The 27,772-nt window shown below is 36.5% G+C and overlaps 1 protein-coding gene across 1 annotated transcript in view; it reads left to right on the top strand.

Annotated features, from left to right (window-relative positions):
* The window catches only part of SGCZ (sarcoglycan zeta), a 664,156-nt gene that overhangs the window by 426,060 nt on the left and 210,324 nt on the right, over positions 1-27,772 (top strand). The gene's annotated exons all lie outside the window — the stretch shown is intronic.

The raw sequence follows: 27,772 nt of genomic DNA, 5'->3' as shown, positions 1-27,772 counted from the left end.
ACTTTCAAAAATGTAAAAATCATCAGAACAATCTCATTGATTGTTCATTGAGTGAGTCTCCACCCTTGTTTTCTATGAAGCTACTGTATACCTTTGTCCTGAAGGCATTCTACCAAGGCTAAATCACAGGGTATTCAACATGGAAGGGGCTGGAGAAGGTGAGCATACCTTAATTGTTATGGAAGACATATGAGGCTACAGATGGATGGGAGTTGCTCCAGGCCAGCCAGCCACTCCTGGGTGGAGGTCTGAGAGTAGCCACACATACAAGCCCCTGTTCTGTCATCAAAACGTGCAGGGTCATTATTGTTCTACTTGTGGATCAGTCCCTTTGCCTGTTCTAGCTGTGTGTGTGCATGTTGTACGTTTATATATGTGTGGGTGCATACACATGTATGTAAAGACACAGATACTTGTATGTACTTGGTTTGAAGCTTACCAGCTATAGATAGACCTTGACTTTGAGGAAATATTTAGTATATATCCTTAAAAAAGTCATTGCTATTTTCAAATGATTTGTGTTTAATTTTGCCTGAAGGGCTCTAAACAAAGGGAAGTAAGGGACAGTGGTTCTTCAGGAGAAACAGCCGAACGGGAAACACGAGAGAGTGGAACTAACCCCAGCTGCATTCATCGTGATTATTGGTGCTGAAATCGTAAGGTGATAGTAAATGAGAGAGCAAAGCACACACAATAAAACCATTTATATGATAGAAAAAGAAGAGATTAAGTTTATATAATATTTTTTTGTAGAAAAAGTAAGTAAACTAATGTTTTACAAATCAGGATAAACAAATATCTCATTTTCTCCATGATGAGTATCTATTGAGTTTTCAGTAAGGAAATATAGCAATGTAGATATAGCAATGTAGATATAGCAATGTTGCTGTACTAGTGAGTACACAAACTTTTTTTAAAAAGAAAAAACATGCTTAAATCAGAACATTAAAGATTTGGTTCTCAATTCAGGAAATAATGAATTATTTGGGTTCACCTAATTATTATAATATCTACACAAGCAAACATATACAATGTACATGCATACATATACCTTCATGCACACTATAAACAATCATGCATATTTTCTTTTTAATTTGAAAAGTAACCAATATACATGCAGAGAGCTTGAAAAATAGCAAGTAAATATTTACTATATCCACCCACAGAAAACTATCCAGAATATTAAATAACATTACCATAGGCATAAACTGCTGGCTTTTATTAACTGCAGTTGCTGTGTTTCATATGACCTTCCAGTCTTACTTAAATTTTTATGAACACTGTATTGTTCTATCATCCCAGTGGGTCTATGGGATTGTTTGGATAAAAAAGGAAGCTAAAAGCAATTTCATAGCTAGAAAGTAACAAATACATGAACGCAGATCTTCTGCGTTACTACATTAAGGTTTCTTAAGTACTTATCTCTAGGGAAAAAAAAACTCATTAAAGGTTCAAATTCTTGGCCTCTCCTCCCAAACTCTGAGAGCGGGCCTAGTCCAACTGTATTTAGAAAAGCGTTCCAGTTGACTTTGATACACACAGGTCAGGACACTGCTGTCTGTTGATAATTTGCTGGTTTTGAAGTGTAGCCCGTTTCTCTGAAGGAGCAGGGAATGACTCTGGGGATAAAATCCAATCCCGTGTAAAACATTCTAACATGTAATAGGTTCCAGTATCTAACAGGTCCCAATACAGGATCATTTCTCAGTAAGAATATACTCTTTTTCATTGTTTGCATTCTACAGCTTTACTTTCATGTAGAAGGCATCTCAGTGTTTTGGAAATTCTTATGCTTTGACCGCTGTAACCATGCTTTCCACATTAAAAAGCAACACTTATAAGGAGGGGACTAAAGAAAATGCTTTTGTTTTGCAATTTCTTGATAAACAGGTGCATTAGCTCCCCATAACTGCTGTAACAAATTGCCACAAACTTAGTGGCTTAAACAACAATACGTTTATCCTCTTATCATCCTGGAAGGTAGAAGTGTAAAACCAAGACTCCAGCCATCCTGTGTTCCTTCTAGCAGATCTAAGAGGCAATACCTATTACAGCTGCTGAGGTCTGCCTGCATCCTTTGTTTAGTGGTCTTTGCTTAAATCACTCCAGTTATTTGTTTCTGTTACCATGTCTCGTATCTCTTCCTATTAATGTTGACATTCTTTCTTCATTTATATAAGGCACTTTGTGATAATCCAGAATAATCTTCGCATCCCAATATTCTTAATGTAATGCCTTCTGCCAAGTCTTTTTCCCATATAAGGCTCTAGGTTCTAGGTTCAGTCATAGGTTCTAGGGATTGTAACATGGACATCTTTGGGGCAAGAGGCCTTACTCAGCCTACCATATAGGGGCAGATGTAGTTAAATTATTTATTTGCTCAAGATAATTCAGTACCTATCTGCAGGCACGGTGCCAGAGGCAACAGAAGCAAACAGAAAATTCATTAGATTCACATGTTATAGACCTTATACTAGGGTTAAAGTGGTCATTAAGTTACCCAATGATCAATGGATGCACATCGCAAGGCCAGGGCATTGCAGAAAGACATTGTACTGCACTGTCATTGTAACTCTATGGGTCGGTCTTCTGTCTCCGAGCACCATTAAGGGAGATCCCTATTTCCTGCAGTAATTTCGGGGTTCCTGAGCTCATCTCAGGGCCTGACACAGAGTCAGCAGTAAAATTAGTAAGTTTTAGTTGAGTATCAATGTAACATGAAATGAAAAATGTCTAGTAAAACATTCTGCTCTTTCATTAGAAAAATTTCATGACTATTAATATTTGACTTATCTGCTAGAAAGTGTTTTATTTTAAAGCCATTCTTGCTTCTGATAACAAGAAAAGTCGTAAAATATGTGAGTTTTTTAAGACTCAGTGATGTGCACAAGATATTGTACCAAGGCAGATGGCAGAAATTAGGGCATAAAACTCAGAAGAGATAAACCTTCTATAATTAAGAAAGAAAGGAATCAATTAGTATGCCAATTAAAAGGAGAATTCTGAATATAAATCCCAACATATATAGTTTCATGTTACGGTGGTGAGAAAAATACTGGACTACACCAGCAGAAAATGTAAGCTTTAGTTCTGACATTGGTATTGTGAGCAAACACAGTCTAATCAAGAAGAATAATTTTATTATTCTTCACTGTTACACATTTTCTTGGAGGCATATCAGATTCCATTAATTCTAGATCTCTCAAATTTAACACTAGGAAGAGAAAGAAGGCCTGGAGATAATAATGAATTATGTTTAAATGGATAAATGAGAAACCACTGCTATGCAGTAACCTTCCTACATCAGAGTAATGGTAAAAACAAAAGTTCCACTGCCTTAACACATGTAAAGGTGTGGTTACCTTCTGTCAGAGGATATAATGGCGCAAGAGCATTGAAGGCAGCAGCTTTTATTGTCCCCTTGCAGACCATCGTTCCAATAACTGTCTGGTCGTGCTGGCATCCTAGGAGGAAAATTGTGTGCCTCAGCTGCTGCCTCCCTGTGGCTGTAATGAAGTCCCTGTAGTCATATGATTGTATCGACTTAGCAAGAAAGTGGAATCATAATTGACAATAGGAAGCCAAGCAAATTGCACTACCAGAAGAGACATGCTGACTTAAGCCCTGTTGACATTGATGTCAAAGTACTTTTCTTTTTAATGGCTAAAGTTTGCTGTCCCTAGATTACTCAACTTCAAACATTAAAATTATGCAAGCAACTTCATGTTTTGAGTTCAAACTTTTTTTATTTTTATTTTTTCACTGCCTAACATCCATGGTTTAGAATATTGTTGATAGACTTTATCTATATACATTTATGCTAACATCTTACATGATCCATAAAAATATGAATTCAAGGATAAAAATTAATTATGGACAAGTTTCTATCACAGATTGATTCCAGTTTTATATTTTTTCCCTTTGAGGGATAATAAGTCTTTTCTATATTCTGAGTATATAATCTGTATATTACTATTTCTTAAACTTTTTAAATTAAGCTTATACACCTCAGTTAGTAACTGGGATACACTATATAAGCTCTGGAAATCAGCATTGTGATAGAAAATATAGGAAGAATAACCTATGAAGTGGTTTACTTAAAAGGGACCTGGATAGTTAAAAATAAGAATTTCTGTAAAACATGTTTATTTTGTAAATAAACCTGCTTCTAAATCTTCAGAGAAGTTATAGAAACAGCTAATGATAAAAAAAACAAAGGACCATAGAGTTATAATTTAATAAATAATTTATTTGATAGTATTAAGATCATTGTATTCCTTTCAATTATTTAGCCATTATTTAGAAAGAAAGAAAATATAAAGCATTGAAAGAGTACATGAGATTTATCGGATGGCTTTGGCCTGTGGTTCCTATTTCTCATTTCCCATTGCACCACTTTGAACAAATTTCTTGGAATATCAGTCTCAAAATGATGACAAAATATACGTATAAATAGTGTACCATAAAGCACTGTGTGTGTATGGAAATATCTCTACAATGAGAACACACAACTGAAGAAAAGATTGTATATTAGCTTTGCCATATGTGTCATTTGCATATATTAAACTTGAAAACAAATTCTGGCCCACTATTTGAATTAAGAATATAATAGAAAAAATAATAGAATAAAGTATAAAATAAAAAATAAAGTTATAATTTGAAAAGATAAATATGATAATGTATCTGAGTAAGGTAATTATTTCCTCATTTTAATTAATCTTCATAATGCACATTACAGTACTGTGCATAAAATGGAATGCAGAAAACAATATTTCTTGAATTAAAATTTATCCCTCACATCTTTTAGAAACTCCTTCCTGATTTTTCAAAATAGTAGTAATTACTCTCTAATACTTTTTCATCCCTTTTTCTTAATCTATTTATATATGAAGAAATTATTACTTAGTAGCTTATTCTCATTTATTTATTCATCTGATTTCTCCTACTATATATTAAGCACATAATATAGATTCTTCTTGGATTCACTGAAGACATAACACAAGGCACTCGTTGAATAAAGTATAAGACGCGTAACTACTCCATCTTGCTGAGTAGTAGTGTATTTGTATTGAAGAATGTTCCTCGAGTATTTGGGTGGGGAGGCCGTCCTTCCTACAGTGAACCCCTGAGGGAGTGAGGGGAGAAGGATGACCAGCCTGGCCTCTCAGCGGGTCACTTTCATTGGTTGATGAAGATGGTCACTGTCACCTTAGGTTTGCTCTCACATCTGAGTGAGAGGAGTTGAGGTGACATACTGGACTGAAATACTCATTTCAAGTTCTACTAGGGCCAGTTCAAGTTAGGCACACTGTGGGGGACTTTTTGCTTGGCCTCAATATCCATATATGTAAAGTGAGAGTTGGATAATTTATTTCAAAATATATCCATGTATATCTTCCTAGTAGAATAGACATGCCGTATATTTTTCTTTTCCTCCTATTATTTCCTACTAATATTTATGATTCTGTCTTACTAAAAGAATTTCCACTTGTGCCCCTTCTGATTAAAAACAAATAATAGTACTGTGTAATAATATTTATTAAAGTTTGAAGTTAGTAACTTCTTCAACAGTTTTACAAATAAGAGCTCTAAAAGTCAAAGAGATGCGATGACTTGTTCAAGATTTCCCTGTGAAAGGCCGGCCAGACCAGCCTTGTCGGAAGCTCAGTTTTGTCTGGTCCCAATGGTTTTATCTTCTGATGTTATTATATATAAGATATTATGTAAACCTACAGTATTATTACCCAACTTTCTAAACATCATTGTTTAAAATTAGAAGCCACTGAGAAATATGTGATCCATAACGTAGTCTGTAAAATGGACAAAGGAGAGGTGGAGACCATTTTGAGTCTCTTACAAACTTGGCCGATATTTCTATTTGTAGCACAATAATTTTAGCTAACCCAAATAGTAAATCTACTTGCTGGGTTACTTTAATATTTGTTGTTTGGAGCAAGTGAAAAATGAAAACTTTTCTGTTCAATTTGATTGATTTAGGTATTATACTTAGGATTCAACACCACTTAATAAGGCTAAATTGGTAAGTAGGGATGAAGTATAAGATCTACTTCCTGTTGGATTGGGTGCATCTATTCTTTTGAGGAGGAAAGATACCCTCAAATCTTGCTACAAGATTTTTACTCTGTTGCTAATTAAAATGGCATGGACAGTTAAAATTCATTTAAAAATATGAAGAAGGTTTAGGTATATCTGAAAATCAAGTTATCCACAATGCTGAGCAAGTACAAGACCCGCCATGGTGGTGATCATCAAGGGTAACCGATGATTCGCCTGTTTGATATTTTGAAAGTCTTTGGATTTATAAACTGAACACAGCTTGCATTTGCCTCCCTCCTTACTGTTTGTTGTTGCTTGTTTTTGCTTTTCAACTCCAAATGTAAGTGTAGGTGATTTCATTATACTAGATCCATCACATGTTTTCTATAATCTTTTCTATTTTTATTATAAAATTTTGATTTTTAAAGACCCTTGCATTTTAAAGAAAGTCTTGCTATACCCTCTGTTATAGTTTGATTTGAACCCCATGTCATTCAGCCATTTTTAAAATTTCATTATGAAATGAGAAAATTTTGCATGACATATAATGAAATATTTATTAACAATTGTATAGTATCTTTTATTTGTATACCTAACATTAAGAATTCCTTTCTCAATTTTAATATAAAATGAATATTAAAAATAAAAGGTGTTTTTGTTTATTCACTTAAGAATTAGGAAAGGATAATTTGCAGATAATTTGATGTCTGATATGTGTTTTAATGAATTTGTTCTACATAGCATAAAGACATGACCTTGTATAATTTGTAATTTAAGCAGGTGATTACCATCATCAAACAAATTTATTCTGTTAAAATTTTCTCTTTATCTTCTATCTCAATAGCGTTTGTGGAAGTTGGATCTGTAAAAAAAATTTTGAAAAAATAGATTGTAAATCATTTAGAAATGGTATGCATAATTGTTAAAATATAGATATTTAAAATGAAAGTATAGTGATAAACAGTATTTTTTTCTAATACAATTATAGTCATTTACCTGGATATGCTGTATTGATCACAATAATTAGACTTTCTGAAATGCTTCATTGAATAACTTTGCTTTGCTTAGCAATATATCACCTTGCATTTATGAGGACTTATTGGATTTTATTCTTTGTAATAAAAGCAACCATGTGGTCAGCTTCAATATTTCATGGTTGGTGGATGATGCTTTAAATTCTCTTCTTGGGATACTCATGGTTTGCTAGTTCACAGAATTGACAATCACATGAATCCTTTGCTTTGTTTACACCAAACCCTCTTATCTATTTCCTGGCAATAAACATTTAATTAACCTTTGCATATCAAATATGTGAATAATATAAGTACCATTCTTTGTTAACTGTTGAACTAATCCTCCATTATTAATTTTAATGATAATTATATTTTCAAGTTAAGAGAATGTATATTTTCATAAAAGAATAACCTTTATAGGGCAAGAGTAAAACTTTACAGACTTCTAAAATACTCTAAAATGTTTGTTTTTGCCTTGGTTCCATGTCAACTCTTGTAACAATTATTAATATTGTAATCTTTGGGGACATACATTCTGCATAATGTGGAAGTCATAATGTATTTAAATAGTTGAGTAGCCCTACAATAAAAATGTGAAAAAAAATAGCAAGTAATCTAGTAATAGTGATTCAGGATGTTTAGAACTATAAAGATAGGAAAAACAAATATTATAAGGTTATATTCAATCAAAATTTCTGTGAAATATTCATGGAACTACAGTTGAGATTTCAAAATGAATAACACAAATACAAATACAGTCTTTGAAGTTTTTATATTTGAGTGAGGTATATAACTGTATAAACAGAAGAATATAGTTATTGTGAAATGTATATTAAACATTAAAGCTAAATTTTACTAATAGTTTTCATGTCTTTACAGCTAAAAACTAATGTTTCAGCAGAGATCTGAAATTAGGGGATTACTTAAGCATTTACATTTTCAGAATTCTTTCAGGTTTATTTTGTCCTTTAAGCATCCATACTTACCACTTGAATAAGTTAGAATTTTTTCCTGTAGCCAGATGTGGTTGAAAATCCCCAATGTGGGATCGACATTGATGAAAATTTACTTACTATTCAAATTTTATAATGTACCTGTCAAATGCAAGAATATATTTCCTAATACAATTTAGTGTGTTTAATTGTAGGAAAATGCATATAATACTGCTTACCTTAGAGTTGAACATGTTTATACAATAAATATTGTATATGAAATCACCTACCTCAATGCCTACCACCGAACGTGTTCAATAACCAGCTTTGTAGCTGCCTTAGTTCCTTCCTTTTTTACATATATTATGGAATTCTACCATACTCCAGACACTATTATAGTTATTGTAAAAAAAATAATAAATTTCACATAGTTTTGGCCATAAGGGACTCATAACTTTTTTATTTTCACTTTTATTCTCATTGCTTAGAATCAATTAATTTATAACCTAATATTTCATAATTATCTTATTTCTAGGTATTATCATTTCACACCTATTGTCCTGTTTCCTTTCCTTATCTTAATGTTTATAATACATTAATTACTTTAATCATTAGCTCAAATTGCTCCAGTGTTCTCCTTCACACACCTATTATTTTTATCATAAAACTTAAAACTCTTTAGCAAAAGTAAGCCCTTCGAGACCTAGCCTACATCTACATCATAAAAAATATCCACACTAATTTCAGCCCACATTCCATACAATAGTCACCGCACGTTGCAGCTTCTACAACCTTCCCATGTGGTCTGGGATTTCAGCCTCATGGGAATTCCGTCTTCTTTCCTGACAACCGATTCAGACATTACTTGTCCTTCAATGCACATTCTAACCCTGCTGCCTCTCCAAGTCTAATACTTAATAATCATTTTCACTCCTGTCATTTAAATACACGTGGTCTCTAGCCCTCATGGCCTGACTGTCTATACCTCACATTAGCATAAATATTCAAATAGATTCTGAAGGACTTAAGAAAAATGACAGGACATTATACTTTTACATTTCTAACAGAATAGTGTTGAAAAAAATAATAATATTTAATAGTCTGCCCCATTATAGAAATAATTTAGGAAATTTTACATATATGCACACCTCAAAATGGGAAAAATAAAAGAGAGAAGAAAGAAAATGCATAGATAAAATAAAAGATAAGTAATTATTAATTGATATAAATTGTAAATTATAATTATTTTGGAATATAAATTATTACATAATTTGGGGGTATACATTATTTTGGAAAGAAAGATAGATCATTTGGAAGATAATACTTGAATATGGGCCCTGGCTGGTATAGCTCAGTGGACTGAGTGCAGGACTGTAAACCAAAGAGTCACCAGTTTGATTCTCAGTCTAGGGCACATGCCTGGGTTGCAGGTCAGGTCCCCAGTAGGGGGCACGTGAGAGGCAACCACACACTGACTTTTTTCTTTCTTTCTCCTTCCCTTCCCTGTTCTCTAAAAATAAATAAGTATTTTAAAAAATTGTAAATATCTTAAGAAATAATTGAACACAGATGATAAGAATGCTTATTGATGAATAGTTGAAATTTTTCCTTTAAAAATATTTAACAAATTAATCACTGAACATTTTTTCATCTCCCTGGAATTATTAAAGAGTACAGTGACTTTCAGGAGAGTTTTATCTAAATGATAGGCCCTAAAAGATATGACTATATATCAGTATATATGTATATGTGTCTATATCTGTATGTGTATACACACACTTCCTTTGTAATTATGTATATAAAAACCAGCCAGAGTAAAGATTTTTTGGAAGCAGTACACTCTGGTTTTGTTTTTTGTTCACTAATTTCTGTTTGTTTCCTTTGTCTTAACATCCTCTTTCCTTTTTATTTCAGAGTGTTCTGGCATAATGGGCAGTTTGGAGAATTGTAGGAAATATTTTGCATTTTTTCTGTAATAGTGAATAATAACCCTTGGTAAAGCCATCCAGACTCTGATGCAACATTATGCAAAACATGAGTGATTCTATTTTGTTTCCAAAAACTAATGTAGTTTATTCTCTGCTCTTCCTATGAGTGTATTGTCCCATGATGTGGACTTTGGACATTTATTATGGACTTGGATTAAAAAATATTCAGTCAGCAATGAACACTGAGCACTGTGGGGAAAAAAACAATAACAAACGGATGAGACAATTCATTCCCTAGCTTAAGAATTTCACTCTTTTAAAGGAGAGTATCTCACAGGGTCATATGTCAGTGTGGTGCAGGAAATATGATTCTCAAGCAAGACATTTACTTTTGAAATTACAGTGTTAATGTCAAACTTTTGTTAAAGACAGAAAGGAACATAAACATGGGCAAATTGTGTTTCAATGAGTCTGTCTGCTGTATAGTAATTAATCATTGTATGCCTTCCCACCAGAGACTGGGGAAAGCCCTTCCCTCCGTCTCTCCAGGCAGCTACTACAGACTGATCAGAGTGGCCACATGTTATGTAACCAGTCCCTCTGTTAAACAACTCCCACAGCTTCTTTAAAGCATCTTTCATGTGAACTGTAAAGATAATTACTTACCAACACATTTTTCCAAAATTTATTCTAGTCCATATATTGATAAATGTACCTCTGATTTAAGATACAATATTTTACTACTTAATTTTTCTCTGTATAAATATGGTTTTATTTCTACAGCCTGTTAATTTTATTTTATTTGTCAGTTTATCTATGTGTGTATTTGTTTATATATACTACCATTATCCTCTAAATATTTCTGGTAAAAGTTTTTCTTCAAATTATTATAAGAATGATTTCAATGACAATGAATAGCCTTACAATCTCTTACCTATACATTAACTTTTAGTGCTTTTGAAAGTTTCTATTATAATGATCTTTCATTTAAAGTATTGTTTGTTTAAAATTTTCAAAATGGTTTTCTTGAAACTTGCTCAGATGCATAAAAATCATAATTGCAATTAGCACTAAATCTATGACATTTTATTATTACTATTAAAATATTTTGATGGTTGGGATAATATTTCTGTTTTTGTAAACTGTTGCCTTTCAGATTCTTTTCCTATTGTTTTTCCAATTCACTACTTGGCTGCTCTTGCATTCTGTATTTGTGATTTTCTATTCGGCCCATTCTTCTTCAGGCCCTTTTCCTCATAGTCTGTGAGACAGGCCAGCCATGAATAAGGCCTCGGCCAAGCACACCTGGTGTGCTCCAGAACCACTCACAGCGAACTGCACCTTCAATCACTTCCGTAGACAGCCAGGTACTCAGTGGAACAAAACTGCCCATCTCAACCCACATCACTCTCTGGCATATTTAACATCTGCTTAGATGCAGGGGAACATGGGAAGAATTTTTTAGTCTATCTATCTAGATATGGAACTGGACCTAAATTAACGATACAGAAGGAAACCAAGAGAAAAAATATTGTGCCTATGGACATAAAATCCATGTATTTATTATATTACCATATGCCACTGTTAGCCAATTCCTAAGTCTCAACTCATTTCCTTTGCCAGAGTCCTCATTAATCCAACTGTCTCAGAAACAGAGAGTACTGGGGCAATTTAACACAATTAGTGTATAGGATATGATTGTAGTAAGTAATTGCTAGAAATCTATTTTTCTCAGGAAACTGCACATTTTCATAATGCCACATATGATATGATTTAACAAAAGTTTTATTAAGTTTAATAATGTCAAGAATCAGTGAATTAATTCGGCAAATACCCAAAGCAAGAGCTTGGGAACATCATTTGATTTAAAAGATGTGCAAGACACTGTGCCTACTGTACTGTTAAGGGCCTAGGGCGTGTGTCATTGGCTGAGCGTGGAATCGGAAAAGAATGATGAAAATGTGCAATTCTGATAAGATTCTCCATTTTAAATATTTGTTAATTTACATACACGTACTGTTTTTGTCTTTCTTTTCTAAATACATAAACATGTACAAACAAACTCCTTTGCATTTTGATGGGGTCTCTCATTCCATAATGCGCTCCACACTTGAGATGGCTTTGGTAACATTGGTTGTTGACATTTTAGCTGATAACGTATAAATAAAAAATGATGAGTTGGCCTAAGTTCCAAACACTTTCCTTGCTCTTTCTGTTGCTAGTGAGCAAACCAAAATAAATTATTTAAACATTTTCTGTGAGCTTGCTATGTGTAAACAATGATATTGATAGAGGTAAAAACAGAGGCAAAGATCATTTAATTGTAAATATTAAATCTGGATAACTTTTTTGTTTTTACTTTTTAAAGTATATTTTAGCCCTGGCTGGTATGGCTCAGTACTTGGGTGCCCGCCAACAAATCAAAGGGTTGCCAGTTTGATTCCCAGTCTAGGTAGGGTGCATACCTGAGTTGCAGGCCAGGTCCCCAGTAGGGGCAGGCAAGAGGCAACCACACACTGATGTTTCTCTCCCTCTCTTTCTCCCTCACTTCCCCTCTCTAAAAAATAAATAAAACCTTAAAAAATAAAGTATATTTTATTGATTATGCTATTACAGTTGTCCCAATTTTTTCGTCCCTTGATCCCCCTCCTTCCTGCACTGCCCCCCTCACCCTCCAGCATCCTCCACCGCATAGTTCTTGTCCATGGGTTGTACATATAAGTTCTGTGGCTTCTCCATTTCCTATACTATTCTTAACCTCCCCTGGTCTATTTTCTACCTACCTATTCTGCTTCTTCTTCCCTGTACCTTGTCCCCCCATTCTCCCTTCTCTCTTCTCCCCACTGGTAACCCTCCATGTGATCTCCACTTCTGTGATTCTGTTCCTGTTCTAGTTGTTTGCTTAGTTTTTATTTCTGTTTCTTTAGGTTCAGTTGTTGAAAGTTGTGTTTGTTGTAAAAACATGGATAGTATACCTGTCCTAGATCCTAAAGTAAATGATAGAGTAAGAAAGAAAAATTGTGAAAAAAGAGGTAGAAATTCAACAATAAAAAGTATTTAAAATGGCAAATTATAAATGGGACATTATTTAGTAACAATTATGTTTTGCATATCCTATTTGTATACAGAGAGATAAATTCTTCATGCATATGCTGGACTCTTATAAATGAGAAATTTTCTTTTGTGGGCCAGTGACCCCTCTCTTCTTTACCTTTATCCATGAATCTTTTTGAAAATAAAATCACTAAAAGTAGAATTATTTACCTCTTCATTTATTGCCAAATTTACCAAAATGGAGCTCACTGTGTTTCCTAAAAGTCCACTATTTTAACATATACCTATTAACGTTAACTAATTGAATTACATTCACGCTTTCTAAGTCTTTCTAACTACTTTTGAGCAGAGTGATAATATGTTTCCTTTGCATTGAGATTCTACAATAATTTTGTTTTGTTATCTGGTTGCATGGTCAGAGAGAATGTGATACTGTGTTGTAGCCAGACCCAAACCTGAGGGGTGGTTGGCCAAGCGGGGAGGCAGAGGGGAGCTCATGCCCTGGAGCTGGTGGACTTGCTGGTGGTGGGAGAGGACACGAATGCCCCCTCCCTTCCTGGCATGCGCTTTGGAGTTCTCGGAGTGAACTGGTGTTTAAGGGGCTGCACAGGGGACTGGCTAGGTGGGGTTAACACCTGCTGGAGTCACCTGGTGACTCTACATGAGTTATATTTGTCATCAGTTTTCTTTATGTCACCCTGTCTGCATGTATGTTTCTAAAGTGTATATCCCCTCCCTATTTTAGTCAAAATAGTATCAGTGTTCAAGGTGGAGTGTAAGTGTGAAAGGTTAAGTGCAAGGATTGTGAAAGTCTGTCATCATTTCCCAGTCCCGTTCCATGCTGTACAGTTTGTTGCAGTTCACACCGAGGTCATTGTGCCTAAAATAGACACCAGAGAGTGAAAACTATTAATGCATAGAAACGGGAAAGTGGCCGGGGCCTGGGGGTGTGGGAAATAAGGAGGGGCTGGTAAGAGGGGACAAACTATACTGATACACTGTGTTGAGAATGGGGTTTCTTTTATTTCTTTCTAGTTTTAATATGCATAAAATAATTAGTTGTGGAGTCACTTTGATAATGTTGAAGATAAGTAAGATAAAAAAAATTGTAACATATATGATGTTTCTGTATGGAAACAGAAGAATAGTGGTGAATCTTTTTAGAAAAATTTATCTATTTATATTGAGTGGCTGCTAGGTCTAGATAGCATAATAGGCTTCTTTGTTCAATTAATTACTAATTCTTAAATGCACTTAGCATGATTTTCAGAACTTTAGTATGAATTTAATCATGTAAACCTCATTTAAATAACTGTTTTGGTAATTGGAAATTTTAATCAAAACATATATTACCATTTTGATTTCAAGGTTTATTTTTAAAGCATTACTTAAAATATTTTTCATACACTAAATCTAAAGTATGTATATCCTCGTTGTCTCGTTTCAAGGAAGCTTTTTGAGTAATGATTCCTCAGATGAATACTCTCTCAGGTGGTCTAATAAGGAGGGTGGTCTAATAAGGAGGAAGGGTACAGCATTTGCCATCTTTCACGTGTCCTTACACCAAAAGGGTCACAATGGCCTCATTTGTGCCACATTCCAAAGTAGAGGACACTGCATCGCACTGTGCAGCCACTGCTTCTGCTCGAGTTTAGAATGCTGAGGTTTGAGTCTGTCTGAGAATATCGTGCAGTTTTGTGTCCCCTCGCTCTCTAACCTGTTAAATTAAAAAGACTGTAAAAAGTAGTTGCCAGAAAGCACTTCTCGGGCTTTAAGCTGTCATCTTCACGTCGCTGTTTGCAGGAGATGGTCTGCTGGCACCCAGCTCAGGGACATAAACTAAGTTCCTAAAAGAAGTCCATTCAAGTTCAATTTTGCCAATTTTCTTATGCATAGGTGGATAATGAATGTTCCATTCCTAAAAATCACTTCAACCACCTTATGCTTAACTCTTACTCTTGCTGCATGGCCCCCATCTGACTCCACAGCGCCCCGTGTTATGCAGTGCCTGGGTCCTCGGTTATCATCTCAGGGTGTTCGTTTCCTTCACAGAGACTCAGCTCAGGATAAATGTTCCTCATGGAGCAATGATACACAAATTTGTCCTCTGACTATTTTTCTCTTTTTTTAGCTTTATATCTGTCTATACATTTTCAATATACAGGCATAAATGGCTTGAAACACATCCTGGGCAGATTTTCATCAACTTCCTTTTACAGAAAAAGAACCTAGAACACAAATTTCATGTCCAAGTTCACTTACAGGAAGGAGTAAACCTATACCAGGAGCTAAAAACCATCCCGGTATAGGTTTATGTGCTTTTTTAACAGATTTTTCAATATTTTTACTGCTTATGCATGTGAGCAAAAATTATATGTGGGTATAAATATATATGTGTGTGTCCATATTGGAGGAGGATTGTTTTTGTCATTTAATATTTATTTTTGTGATCTATGGATTTTAATATGTGTAGACATAATTCATTTTAATTATGTATGATATTCTACTCTTTAAATAAACCAAATTTACATATGCATTCCCCTATGGGCAGTCATTTGTGAGATATTTTCCCAGTATTTTAGTACAACAAAAAATCATTTGAAATGGTTTGTAATACTGGGGTTTCTGTAGTACGCATGCATGTGGGGAAATTCTGTGAGGGGAGGCTGTACATCTTCAGCTTCACTGATATTTTTAATGCTCTCCCAGGTGAAATACCAATTCATTTTCCTACTAATGCTTTTGAGAATCACTGCTGGGTTATGGGTGGAAATTAGGTTCTTGCACATCATCATAAGGAAAGCATTCCAAGGACCCATGCACAAGAGATGGTGGGATGGCAAGATGGTTTATTTGTGTGGAAATAGAAGCTGCCCCCTGGGTTCCAATGTCCCATGCCTCTGTCCATGGAAGAAATCCAACCATGTCTTCAGCAAGGGCAACACAAAAGCCAGTGTCCAGAGTTTCTGCTTGACATTAAATTTCAGTCCTTTGGAGCCTGCAGGCGGCTGCTAAGTACTGTCATTCCTTACCTTGGTAGTTAGGCGTGTTCACGGCTGCTCCAGTGGTGCAGTTCACGTGGCTGCTGTCCACGTGACTGCTAAGACCATTTGGCCTTGGAGAGAGAATGTGTGAGTGCATGGGGTGAGCGTGTTCCTGGGGGGGCAAGAGAGTGAGAGAGCTGAGTCCTTTTGGAGCCCGTACTGTCTGCTTTGGGCCCGTAGCTGCTAGACTCCTGTGATCATGTGCTTCCAGGTGGAGAGTGCAGGAATGAACAGGAGAAGAGTCCATCACCAGTTATGGAGGGGTGGGGGAGAGGGAGGAGGACAGGGAGAGAGTGAAGAGGGAGAGAGAGATTGAGAGATTGAGAGACAGATTCTTTGTTCCTCTGGGATTATGTTTGCTTGGGTTTGGGACAGACCAGGTGCCCTTTCAAAAGTACTAATCAACTTCCCAGGCTTCCTCCTCAGACTTTAGATAGATTTACCTCTCAACCAATCCCTTCTTTTCCCAGACTAGACTGGCAGGCCTCTTTGTGCAAGCACCTCCTCCTGCAGCTTTGAACTATTGCACGTGTGCCTGCCTTCCCCTGCTCCCACCGGGCAACCTGGTACTGAAAGTGGGGAGGAAGGAGTGTTCATCCCCTTAGCAGAGAAGTGCCGTAACCCCTGGGGTCTGGAGCTGTAGCTTCCTGTCTAGTGATCAGGTTTATGCTCCCCACCTTATTAGGTCCTTTTTGTTCCCCTTCTCAGTACCTAGGCAAACATCAACAGTAACAGTTTCACCATATTTTTCCCAATACTTGGTAATCTCAGTAACTTCAAATTCATAATATGTGTTGGTCCATTTCTGGAATTTCTATTGTGTTCTGGTGGTTAACTTGATTCCTCCTGTATCAGCACCACACTCGTTGAATATAGCTTTATGATAAATATTGATATCAGGTAAGCTACACACTGCTTTTACTCCTCCAAACAGTTTTCCCTACTCTTCATTTATTAATATGAGTTCATTTCCACTTTGAAACAAAATAAGTTCACTGTGATTCAAAATTAGAAAAATAATTTAGTGCATTGATATGGGTGTAACTTCATCCTGAGGAAACAAAATTATTCTCTATAAATGTAACTATAAACCACCATCTCTCTTAATAATTTTTAATTTCTCATGCACTTTGTATGTTCTCAAGAACATCTTGTTCTCAAGAAGTTATTGTCATATTTTCTTTCTTGTGTAGCTAGAGTTTCTTCAATATGGTTGAAAAGTGTTGCATTCCTGTTCTCTTGCTTTTTCTTTGCCTGGAGTGCCACCATCCTGGCTTACTCTTTACTTATGAAAATGTTAAAGACTATATGGAGCCTGCATCAAATGCTTCTGCAAAGCCACCTGATAACTTATCCAGAGAATGATTGTTCCCTCCATCAAATTTCCAGAGCATCTACCACTAGCACGGAATTTACCAAAGTGGAGGGCTGTTGCTGGGAGACCCAGGGCTTCTCGGAGCTTCAGGAACTAAGCGCCTCCCTAGTCTTCCCTACAACATATGTGTGGATCCTCGGCGCGAACTTCCACGCAGACATCAATGTCTACTCAGTTCCTATAGCCAAGGGACCTCACTCACGCAGAGTTAGCCCTTTTAATTTGTAACAGCCTCGTTAGAAAACTCTTTTCCTGTTTATAGGGTCATCCGAACATTAACCACTTCCTACAGCCTCACAATTTTCCCCACATTCACGCAGCATTCCAGCATGCTATTTGTTGAATATTATTCTTCACATCCACTCACCACTGCTAGTTAAATAAACCTGTGTTTAAATGAAGTTTTAGATTGATGTAGGAAATTGGAAAGCAGTTCTGTGTGCCAGAAGATAACAGAAAGCATATGGCCAGTTTCGCCTACCACAAGGTAACAGGAAATATAAATACAACGAAAACAAAATAAAACTATTCCATCTTAACTAGAAAGATAATGCTTGGCTGAAAACTTCTCTAACAGTATTTTTTTGGAGTGTTGGTTAGGATTTAAGATGATGCCTACTAGCATGAAATGGACTTTCTATATGACATGCTAAGAGAGCTTGGAAACAAACACAAAAGGAGAGACTTACCTTTATATGAATAAAAATGTTTAATATTGTGTTGATGAACTATCTGAAATGATTACCCTTGTCACTTAAAACAATGGCCTTACTACCAGTAATACAAATCTCACATTAGGAGAAGCACAGATTATATTCACTTGCCTAATTGTCTATGGATTTTAGAGACAGTGTCGTCTATATTTAAATGTATTTAAAATGCTTTGTACTAGGCATTTAGTGAATATTTGCTTGGAAAGTCATCAAACATGGTTAAAGAAATGAAAACATCAATAATATCTCCCATGTTAATCTGCAGACCTGAACCTAAAAACAAATTCTTTACTTATTTTATGGGACTTTAAATATGTTGACTGTTTCGAGTTTCAGATTGCTAATTATTAAAGTGGGACTTTTTTAAAGATTTTACTTATTTTATTTTTACAGAGGGAAGGGAGGGAGATAGAGAGAGAGAGAGAGAAACATCAATGTGCGGTTGCTGGGGGTTCTGGCCTGCAACCCAGGAATGTACCCTGGCTGGGAATTGAACCTGGGACACTTTGGTTCCCAGCCCACACTCAATCCACTGAGCTACGCCAGCCAGGGCTCTAAAGTGGGACTTTTAAGACTCACCTTTAGAGAGTGGTGTCGATAAATAAGCAAGATAACGCGTGAGAAGGAGAGGGGCTGACTGTGCGTGGCCCGTCGACAGTGCAGGGTCTGTCTAGCTAAGAAAGAGGGTCCAGGGTTTGGAAGGTGCTTTTTATATTTCTTGCCCTTGCTAACTCCTGCTCCTGGTGGCTCTTGAGAAAATTTCCTAACTCTCCAGGCTTATTTTCTTTAACTGATTTTTTAAAAGGATAATAATAACATCTTCCCTCTCTGGATTGTGGTCAGGACTAAATAACTTAACACTTGGTTGGCATTAATGTATGGTACATGAAAATCTCCATGCACTCATTTGCTATTATCATTATTAAATTCCCTTTCTTCCCTTTGAATGAAAGATCAGTCGGTGTTAAATGCACTGTTCCTTTTTAATGGAAAGGGATTCTTTTTTATTTTGTTGTAGAAAATAATTTCAATGGCTATGAATAAAAATGAATTACTTCATGTTTCTTCATTTTCAGATCAAAATAGGAGCACTTAGCCTTTTAGTTTGGGGTATAACCAAACAGAGCTGGTAATAAACATATCTGTCTGGGAGGGAGCACCAACATACTGTTAAACTACCTATCTGGGAGGGAGCACTGACCTACTGTTAAAATGCAAAATTCTGCAGATGGCACTAGAACGTGAATTAATGTAATTGCACCTTAATACTGCATCATGGAAATAATCTAGTGAATAAACACTGTGTAGTTTATCGTTATATCTGTATAATGTTTCAAATGAGTTTTAATATGTGAATTTTTGCTTATTCCAAGAAGAGTTTTGTGTGTTTTAAACAATTAAGTGATTTTTATTTGTGTTCCTTTCCCTATTCATTCCAACATATTTTTAAACTGCTATGTGCAATATGTAAGGAAGAAAAGAAATGAATATGTACATATATAATGCCTGCATAAATACACAAATAAAGGATGGTATTGTCTACTAATATTGTCAGTTATTCTTAGAACCAGCAGTTGACATATTGTTATGTTTGTTTTATATTCATCTGGTTAAAATCCCTATCTGTGCTGTTTCTTGATGGTAAGACAGGTACTATTAAACTAGTTAAACATAATTTATAATGCTCTCCAATTTATAATATGACCAATGCCCTTATAGATCACCAGGTAGAAGCCTAAATTAAGTATTGTGGCCTGGAATATAGCTTTCCAGAACTCTGAAGAGAATGCATTTTTACAAAATAAGTAATTTTGTTAAATGTAATCAGGAAACAATTTATACATTGTTAGAATTTGGAAACAAGTCTTTTTTTAATATTTTTATTGTTGACACTATTACAGATGTCTTCTGCCCCGCCCCCCCAACTCTGCTCACCTCCACCCCAACCCTCCCTCCCCCCTTCCCTCTGGCTGTTACCACACGGCTCTCTGTGCATGTGGGTTGTGTATGTGTGGTCTTCGACTGATCTCTAACTCGTCTTTCATTCAGTCTCTCCCCCGTGACAGCTGTCAGTCTGTCCCATGTCTCCATGCTTGTGTTTCTGTTTTGTTCATCAGCTTATTTTCTTTATTACATTCCACATATAAGTGAGATTATATGGTATTTGTCTTACTCTGAACTGGTTTATTTCATTTTGCATAATAATCTCCAGGTCCATCCATGCTGTGTCAAAAGGTAAAAGTTCCTTATTTTTTACAGCTGCATGGTATTCCATTACATAAATGCACCACAACTTTTTTATCCACTCCTCTACCTGGCACTTGGGCACTTGGACTGTTTCCAGACCTTGGCTATTGTAAATAACAGTGCCAAGACGTAGGGATGCATATATTCTGATTAGTGTTTCGGGGTTCTTAGGATATATTCCCAGAAGTGAAACAATTCTTTGAGAAGCTTTGGAGAAAGCACTTTGTTCACCGCACGGAGGAGGAGGGGAGATGGTCAGACAGAAACACAGCAGCACGCTCTGCGCAGCCAGCTGGTTTTCTGCCCCGTGGGCAGGTGTTCACCATGCAGGGGAGGAAAAATAATTGCGTCCACCCTTTTGAGCTCTTGGCCGAGGGCCTGTAATAAAGGACCGATTTCAAGGAAAAAGCAAAGTTTATTAACATACATATCTAATGTACGTGTGGGAGATACACAAGGAAAAATGAGTAACTCCTTGAGTTGACTTAAAATTCAGGCTTAAATACCATTTTTAAAAGAAAAGGGAAGGGGAGATGTAGGCCTCTTGTGGGAGAGTAAATGGTGTTTGGGAGAGGTGAGTGGGCCCTGGAAGAAGGGATGAGAGGCATGACAGGCTATGACAAAGCGTGTCTGGGGGTCTGGGTGTGATGTCAGTTTCCAGTCTCTTCTTCCATGACATGAATCAGACCTCCCTGGTTGATGACACTCCTGGGGAGGGGATCTATGACAGTTGTGTGACTTTTGGAGCATCAGTCTTTAGGTACTTAAGGGAACTCAGAGAAAGATTCTCCCCGAATTTGATTTTTTTCAAGTGCTTACAACTCGGAACAATCAATATGGCAAAGCGGTGCATGTGGCATATTCTGCTGCCCTTCATAAGCTAAGAAAAGAAACGGCCATAAGCAACAGAAAAGAGGAGAAAGAAGAGGACAACATATACATCCTCCTTAAAGCTCTTCAGCCGACAGGGACCATCAGTTAGTGTTTAGTTTCTTGATGCTAGCACTGAGAACAGGCTGATACGTCATATGTAAACCAAAAAGAAAAGGTATGTTTAGTCCCTTTCTCTCTTTGTTTTCCACCTCTGGTGGAAAGGCAGAGTATACTCATGATCCAGGTGGGCCCCACCCAGGTTAGTGTGGGTAATGATAGATGCGGCATTCATTTTTTCTCTGGTTCCTGTTCTCATGTACACCCCCAACTAAGATGCAACAGGGGCGGAGCTGAAGGATCAGGGCTCTTCATGATGACCATTCTTGTTTTTGCATCCTCCTGTCATGCAACTGGGAACTGAACTGGTCTCCATTTCCTCTCTGCCCTGGACTTATTATATCAAGAGTGGGCCATATCTTTTTTTGATCTATTTTTAGAGAGAGAGGGAGGGAGAAAGAGAGGGAAAGAAACATCGATGTGTGGTTGCCTCTTGCATGGCCCATACTGGGGACCTGGCCCACAACTCAGGCATGTGCCCTGACTGGGAATCGAACCGGTGACTCTTTGGTTCACAGCCCATGCTCAGTCCACTAAGCTATACCAGCCAGGGCAAGAATGGGACATATCTTTTTTATCCCTTTTAAAACCTAAACAATTCAAGAGAGTTGAAGTCTAATTATTGGTCCAACTGCTCTGTCTTTATTCAGGTAGTCAACATACAGTTATGCTAGGAGATAAAAAAACTTGTTTTGGCTTGATGAGGTTGATCTTTACAAGGCCATCTTCCTTTAATTCCTTGAAAGCAGAAAATACTATGTTAAAATGTATTGTTTACAAATATTCTATTCTCATCTCTCAAAAATAGGATAACCAAAAACAATACTTTTTTAGGAGTTTCCTACACCTTAGAAAAATTTATATCAAGGCAAATTTGACTACACTATAGATGATTTAAATTAATCTGATAAAATATTACTAAGTTTGTCAAAGAGAGAAAAATGACTTTCAATAGAGTAACTATTTTTTCAATTTGTTTGCAAATTTTTTCAAACAGTGACATTTTTCAGTGAATCATCAAGACCCCGGAAACCGTACTTTCTACCTTCCTTGTTCTCATGGAGTCTTTCTACTTGCTGTTAAAATCCAATAATCCTTAGCCTTTCTCTGATTCTTTTTGTTATCATTTTCCCTTGAACATGTTTTCCTGTTGCTCTTTATTCCTTTAAATAGTGTGGGTTTTCCACTTGCCCAGTGAGGCACCCTAGCTGTGTTTCTGGCAGATTGATTTTTCCTTAAAGATGTTTCCTTTCCCCCCTGCTGTGCACGTGCAACAGCGCTTGCCAGTGGCCTTCTCCTGCTCGCAGTCTCAGTGCGTGTGGTCCTCAGGATCGCGTGTTGTTTCCGTGTGTGTTGTCTCCTCTCTCAGAGCTGATACTCCTCTGAGTGGGCAAAAAACTTCTTTACCTCCTTCAAAACAGCTTTCGTGGTTCAGTTGTTCTATTAATATTACAGGAGAGGATCTGAGCATTGAGTACTTTCCGTGTCAGGAACCTAACTTGAAGTATTTGCCTTACTTAGTAAAGGTCAAACACTGTGACTGAGCTTTCATTCAATTAAATACTGAAGCATTACTTTGTGTATAAATATGCTTACTTTTTGAGCACACAACGTATGTAAAATAAGCTCGGAGTGACTACTGGGTCACTGAAAAACCTTTCTTCAAATGGCCATGTTTTTATATAACGTTTCTTCGTCCAGGAATATGTGTCCCTTTTTAATGCCTCTTCCGTTCCTTTCTCTGTCAGGCTTGGCTAGAATCTTCTTCCATTTCCTATCTCAAGAGGAAGCCCATTTGACTCAGATAATATCTTTCATCATTCTTGAAATTCAGTTGCTAGGTTGCCTCTTTTCTAGGCTATAAAACCTGATTACAGCACTTTCCATAAACCAACTGGAAAAAATACCCACTCCCAATAGGCATTTTTCTTAAATGGCAAGCTGTAACTACAGTCGTGTTGGAACGTGCCTTTGAGAATTCAGTGCCACAGAGAGGGGGAAGCCTCTACTGCCCTGGAAAGTGGACTTCGCCGCATTGTTTTCGATCTCTCTCAACATTAGTAGCCGTTTAGAGACTCATTTTCTGAGAACAGAAATAAAAAGCCTTTACGCTGTCTAAAGTTCATCCCATGTCATTTGGACGCTTTAATCATTTTGTTTTTAAACTTATGTTTCAATCATATTTTTAAATATATTCCAGTATAAATACTTACACAGCATTTAAGTAGGAAACCATTAGCTAAGGGTAGATGATCGATTTTAAAATGAGTATTTTTACCATTTAAAATGAAAAAGGCATTGTAACACCCCACTTTTCTATTCCCATATTGCTCTTACGTAAGTCAGCGTAGTATTCATTTGAGAGCTGAGGAAACTGGGGCGGAGAAGAGCAAAGGGAGTTACCCTGGAGTACAAAATGAAGGACCAGGCTGGGATGGCCATTTGGCAAACTGGAGACTGCCTTTAGTCTCATGTGCTTCATCCCTTGTCTGAACAAGTAATAGGCCATTGTTGTGTTAAATCTACATAAGCAACACAATGAACAGTAACGCCAATGTGATTTACCACTTCTTCTAGAATACAGCTACTCTCAGTGAGAAGGTTAAGGGGTTTTGGAGCCAAGATTCGATTTTTATGGCCACAAGGATGGCGCATACTGCTGCTTAAGTGTGCCAAGTGCTAGCTCCATGATCAGAAAATAAAATCAATTTTTCCAGTCATCTAGCTCATTTTCCAGGAGATACATGCTTCTTTTTTATATCCTTATTTTCCATAACAGGAAACACAGGGAGCAGGGCTAAGCAGAAATTAGATGCTCAATTTATATTTTAATATTATAAAGAATCAAGTTCATGAGTGAAATAACAAGTAACTCACTATTTCCTTCCAGTCTTTGTGCTTACATCTCTTCATTATATCCCATATTTATGTAAGTAGTATTGTAAAAATGGTTAAATGTCATTTTAAAAATCAATTATAGAATTATATCACTTCTGGTATAAAATTGGTTTCTCTTTATGTCTTTGTCATCACATTGGCAATTTAGTGGTAAAATTATCTGGACTGCAGATAACAGGTTCTCAATACCTTGGCTTGTACTAACTTTCAAATGTCCACAAGCTTTTGTGTAAAATTGGAGAGTCTATTCTTACTAAAACTTGTTTTTTAAAAATCCTGTGCTCCACAATTCACCTCCAAACTTCTCAGCTTGCTGCCATTTCAAAGTTGTTCAAATTCCCTCCCTTTTAGGGCCACGAGGATACAGACCAGGGATGGGGTCACTCGGTCATCCTTCCACACAACATTTCTTCCTTCCGAAACATGAAACAGGGCATTGCATTAATAGCCTCAGGTTTAACCAACAAAAATTTAAAACGTATGCATTATAATCTTCCTTCACCTCTCATTTTTTCCCCCTGTTCTCACAAATAGTAGCAGAGGAGGAGTTTTCTTTAGCTTTCCCTATCCATCTGGGAAGATCCCACGTCTGATTATATCCACACACACCCTCCTTTCTCCATCCCTGTCTTAGAAAGTAACTAATAAAACCTCACTGAAAGGGGGGAAAGGGTGTTGGAGTCAGAAAGGAGAAGACGGCACTTGCACATACTGGCGTTCTAGGTGTCAGACACTGAAATTCAGATGCAACGAATCTCTGGTAACGGAGGGGACATGAAGACGAGTGCTGTGGAGGAGGTAAGTCTCGGTGCCACCTGCCGTCCCATCGGGCACCTGTAAACTTTAACCACAGCACAGCTACTGTCAGCTTCGCATATGCTGATGTGAATTCTCCAGGTCAGAATTCTAGTGTATGAGGTCTAGAACTGGTCTCGTTGGATTATAATAACTATAACTTGTTTGTTACCCCTACTTGTGGAATCCAGATGCCTGAGTAATTTGTTGTTGTCTCTAGCTGCTCCACCACCACACTGCTGAGAATGCAAGTCAACAGCCCTGGAGCCCGGCTCCATCACCTCGACAGCTGGCCCGTGGTTAAGAGTCCTCATTTCCTTCCCGTCCTCTGTCTCATATCCTGTGTGTGGACATGCACTGGCCCCAGTGTAATACTCCAACCGCAGACCCTGTACTCTCGTAGGAAATCCCCTTTTTGCTCTTCTTCCCCCCTCAGAAAATGGGGCGTAAACTCACTCTGCACTTCATTTTCATTTTCCAGTTAGCCCACTCTAATTAGGCCTTCAAATACTCAAAGATCTCTTTCTTACCTTTCTTCTTAGAAGACTTTCATCATTTCAGTCTCATCTCAGGTGCCCTGTTTATGAGGCATTCTATTTTTATCACATTTAAAGTAGCCCCATTATATTACCTTGCCTATTATCTTCTTAGACTCTATCATTATTCAATGTTATATTGCTTGTATAATGTATATATTATATTATTGTATTTTATTATTTACATAATGTATTTATTAATATCTTTAATTTTTATATTATTATATTTGTTATATTAATATGTGTGTTATGGCCTTCAGAGTAGGCTACTATTTGATATGTTATTTTTCCATGTATTTATTGTGTTTTCCCCAAGTATCTGAAATTCATGAGTGTAACAGTCTTGAACTTTACCTGCACAAAGTTGTCACTAAGTACATATTTTATCAAGTGAAGAACCACTTCTGCCTAGAGTCTCAATTACTATGCCCTCCTTAGAATATGAATACACACACACACACACACACACACACACACAATAATGCTAGCTAGATTGCAATAATTAGTACATTTCTTTGGCCTCAGTATTTTATACCGTTGTCTCCTCCTATGAGGTATGGGAGTAATAACAAATGGTCTCTGCTACTCTAATTAATATCTCTGCCATTCCATCCACTCAGCAGACTTCACCAGAATTTCCCAAAGTCAGGTTATCAATGATGAACTGTGTTAAGGTCATTCCAGAATATTTCATTCCCTTCTAGTGTTTATTTGCTGTGTTATTAAATTTATTGAACAAAATGGACCTTTCTAAAAATCAGATTTCTATATTTTTGGAGAAAAATGTTGAAAATTGTACAAGGTCTAATTCTATTTTCCCATGTATCTCTCATTTAACCACATGATATCTTGCTGGAAATTTTATTCACATTATCAGGATTGTAAAAGTATATTTTTTCATAGAGAAAGTGCAAAGTCCAAATTTAAATCAGCCCTCACCTGAATTACAAGGGGTTATAAGTAAGTCCATTTACCTTATTGTGAATGTTGATAATCATTTTGATCCAAGAAGATGAAGACTTTCTTGCTATTACTTAAGAAATACTATATTTTAGAAGTTATTTGATTTTAATGAATGCTTTGTCAGCGAGAAATATGGTATGAAATAGAATTGCAAAAGTAAGATGAAGACGGTCCTAATTACTTTAAGTAGCCAGGAGGAGTGTATGCAACCTTGAAATCCAAAGGAATTCCAAAGAAAGTTTTTGGAGGGTATTGAATTCATGTTGCAGATGGGGTAGAAAGTACTAGGCCAGAGAAATATCTCAATACAGGTTATTTTCCTCAGGAAATTGTGATCATGTTTCTCTTGTTCACGAGACCTACTTAACCGTTCGGAGAAAATAAGTATCTCTGCAACTGTAGGTTTGTTTGATAGAGTCCCTTAGAATAACAATACCACTTAGCGAAACAATTTTCTGCATTAATTATAGAAATCTCATAATGTCAACCAAGATATTTTAGAATATGCTCAATATTTGAAAAGGGATCAACATATAATATTTTAGGCAAAGGTTTTAAAAGTTTCCAATTTAGGATTATTTGCTTAGTCTTCTAGAGCAGGGGTGTCAAACTCATTTTCACTGGGGGCCACATTAGCCTCGCAGTTGCCTTCAAAGGGCTGAATGTAATTTCAACTCCTTAACAGTTGAGGAGTGGTTACATTTACACAGCCCTAAAATTACATTCAGCCCTTTGAAGGCAACCTCGAGGCTAATGTGGCCCCTGGTGAAAATGAGTTTGACGCCCCTGTTATAGAGTTAGATGCTGTTATTTGTCTTTGGCGGCACCAGCCCTGCACTGTAACACCTACTGAAAGCTTTTGTGACTGAGAAAAACAATCTGTGAGATGTAAGAAATAAAGATTTTTTTAAAGAAAACTCTTTGCAGTTTATATGCTCTAAGGTATTTTGTGATGAAGATGGTGTATAAGGTAATAATGTTAAATTCATCTTTAAGGTGAGGTAATAAAAATAGCTTTCATTAAATAACACTTTTTTCATGTTTTCTTGACATCTTTTTCTCCTGGCCTTTTGTTATCCAATTTGCTCTTCAAAATTGTTAGAGGCACTGGATATGTTTACTGAATCTCTTGCTTTTCAAAAAACCAAAACAAAGTACACACAAAGAGAGAGACTCCTGAGAGAAATAGCTACTGTTAGGGTTAGGCAAACGTGGCTAAAAATAATG

Source organism: Phyllostomus hastatus, unplaced genomic scaffold (genome assembly GCF_019186645.2).
Source record: "Phyllostomus hastatus isolate PE091 unplaced genomic scaffold, TTU_PhHast_1.1 phas_scaffold_46, whole genome shotgun sequence".
NCBI lineage: Eukaryota > Metazoa > Chordata > Mammalia > Chiroptera > Phyllostomidae > Phyllostomus > Phyllostomus hastatus.
The sequence above is the reverse complement of the archived record's forward strand: the minus strand, read 5'-3'. Positions and strand labels throughout refer to the sequence as shown.